This window comes from Malus domestica, chromosome 09, assembly GCF_042453785.1.
Source record: "Malus domestica chromosome 09, GDT2T_hap1".
Taxonomy (NCBI): Eukaryota; Viridiplantae; Streptophyta; class Magnoliopsida; order Rosales; family Rosaceae; genus Malus; species Malus domestica.
Window position 1 is genome coordinate 8,381,296 of NC_091669.1, and position 2,740 is coordinate 8,384,035.

A 2,740-nucleotide genomic window follows, 5' to 3' on the forward strand; every position below is an offset into this window, starting at 1 on the left:
GCATTCATAGTCATGGCTACATAGCCCTAGCTAAGGAAAATTAGTTGGAAAATTAGTTCCGAAACATAGATGAAATTGTCATTGTATTCATAATAAAAATAATAAGAAAATTGAGTTTAGAAAAAACACAGAAAAATCCTTGTTCTCTGATGCTACTGTATTTCCTATGTCCCTTCTGTCTGATCCGTCGTTCATCTCTTTCTTTTCCCCTTTTACGTTTCCGTAACCGACGAAAGCTTAATCCCAATTGATTGCTGACAGTAAAAGAGAGGAAACGGTAGAAGTCTTCAATTATGTGTTGGCCACTCTTCGGTACCTTAAAGCACCCAAATGATTTCTGAATCTGTTAGCATCAAACTTGCGCCTTTGATCTCCTTGCTGTTGTTTACCCCTTAATTTCGATAACTCAGTAAATCCATTTAAAACATCAACAGCCAAATCTCTCTTTAATGCCTTCACGCCAAAACCCATAATATAATAGAACACACCACAAGAAAATCAAAGCTTTCCTTTTCCGTTTTCCCCCAACTGTGCAACTCGAATTTCACCTTCCAGGTCGTCTTTGCCACTTTTCGAAAATTGCCCAGACTCTAAAAGTTAAGATAATCAACCCAATGCTCCAAATTCATCTTCTCGTAGAGATCCATGGATGAAGTACTATCCTGAAATGGCATTGGTCGGCTACCCTTGTAGAATGCCAAGAGGTGAATGCAGCCTTCCCTTTCTTTTGGAACATAAAACAATAAAAACTCTTTCCCATGGAATTGGTAAGAAGCCACGTGCAAGTGAATGGTCTAGTTGACTAGTCAACGCTCCTTTTAGACTTGTAAAACAAATTGATCCCTACAAAAAAATTCAACCAAATAACCTGCTGTCTAATTTCTAAAGGAAAGATTGCCATAAGATTTGGATGAGCCAAAAATGTAATAAAAAATTTCCCAACTTGTGAATATCACTTAAGACCAATTTTGACTTAAAAAAAAAAAAACATGACAAACACACTTCAACTCAATCCACTTACTAAACAAAACCAAATTCCAACTACTTTACTTGAATTGAACTTAAAAGGATTGAATTCATATTTTTCTCAAAACCATGTAATTTCATTCATTTTAGGGGTGGGTTCGGTTCCGTTCGGTTCGGTTTTTTGCCAAAACCGGAAACCGAACCGAAATTACTGTTCGGTTCGGTTCGGTTCGGTTTTCTGTCGGTTTGTATTCGGTTCGGTTTGCATTCGGTTCGGTTTCGGCCCGGTTTGGTTTTTTTTTTTTTTTTTTTCCAGCAGCAAAAAAAAAATAATTCTAAGAAAATTGCAGCCATTTTGTAATACATTTTTCAAAGGAGTATAAATAAAATCAAAGTCAATCAAAGTCTCATTTCAACATAAGCATTCCAAACTTCTAATAGAATTATCAAACAAACTAACAAAGATAATGAAAATAAACATTCCATTCAAAGTTCAATTATAATCAAGTCTTCCAAAGTCCAAGTTAAATAAACATCAAAGTTCAAATCAAAGTCCAAACTTAAAATACACATCAAAGTTCAAGTTTTCCACACCTAAAATAAACATTTCAAAGTTCAAGAAGTCTTCCACACCTAAATAAACATTACAACTAAGATTATAAATTCAATAAACATCTAAAGTTCCATCCTTGCACATACTTCTTCAAGTTCTCAAGATCAACACTCAACCATTTCAAGTTTGAATGACAATTTGCTTACTAACGGTTGGGCGGCCTAGGGGGCAACATAGCACCTTTTTTTGAACTTCCACTTGCCATTTCTACATACAAATAATAAAACAAATGATACTAATTAAAATGTTATTTAAAATAATCTAACAAAATCAAATGCAATAAATAAAATTACCTTTCTTAACTTCTTCACAAAACTCCATCTCCTCAATGGTTGGCTCATGATGTAATGCAACATGAATAGACCTAAGCCAATTTTGAGTACATATCAAAGCCTCCACCATTTTTGGACTTAAAGAACTACGATATGGATCAATTATCCATCCACTTGTGCTAAAGGAAGATTCCGAAACAATGGTTGATACGGGAATAGCTAAGATATCTCTTGCAACACGTGCCAAAATAGGGTACTTAGAAACCCCATTCACCCTCCACCAATTCAATATATCAAAGTTCTCCTCTTCTTCTCCTTCATTAGGATCGGAAAGATACTTGTCGACATCATTATGCACAACCCGAGCTCTCTTTGCTTTTCTCATTTCACTTTTTTCTTTCAACTTTCTTTCTATTTCGGTCATGCTTGATGAAGAGTCTCCACTTATTGTTTGAGAACTACCACTACTACTTATACTTTGTTGTGTACTAAAAGACATATCTTCATGAATCTTGTAAAGATCAATCAATAAGTCCTTCACCTCATTTGTGGCACTTTCAACTTTTTCTTCATCCTCACCAAATTGTATCTCAAAATAATCAACAACTTTTTCTAATTTGTGGCGAGGATCAAGCACAAGTGCAATAAAAAGATATTGATTCATGTCCTCAATTGAACCCCAATACTTGTCATATTTTTCTTGCATCAACATGGAGATCATAGATAAAAGTTCATCATTTTTCCTTTCATGCAAGAGACTTTTGATCTTAAACAAATCACCAAAAGTAGTATGAACGGTTGGAGTATTAGAACAACATACTTTTAAAGTGACTTCATAAAAAGGTCTAAAAAAGATTGCAAATATCCCCGCCTCACTCCAATCATCCAT

General features: G+C 34.7%; 1 long non-coding RNA gene across 1 annotated transcript; it reads right to left on the bottom strand.

The window, feature by feature from the left end:
• Nucleotides 1-1,429: 1,429 nt before the first annotated feature.
• Nucleotides 1,430-2,013, bottom strand: LOC139187964 (uncharacterized). Its single transcript, XR_011571008.1, has 2 exons — nucleotides 1,873-2,013; nucleotides 1,430-1,786 (listed from the first exon to the last, which is right to left on the bottom strand). It is a non-coding gene; the product is annotated as an uncharacterized lncRNA (long non-coding RNA).
• Between the last annotated feature and the right edge of the window lie 727 nt (nucleotides 2,014-2,740).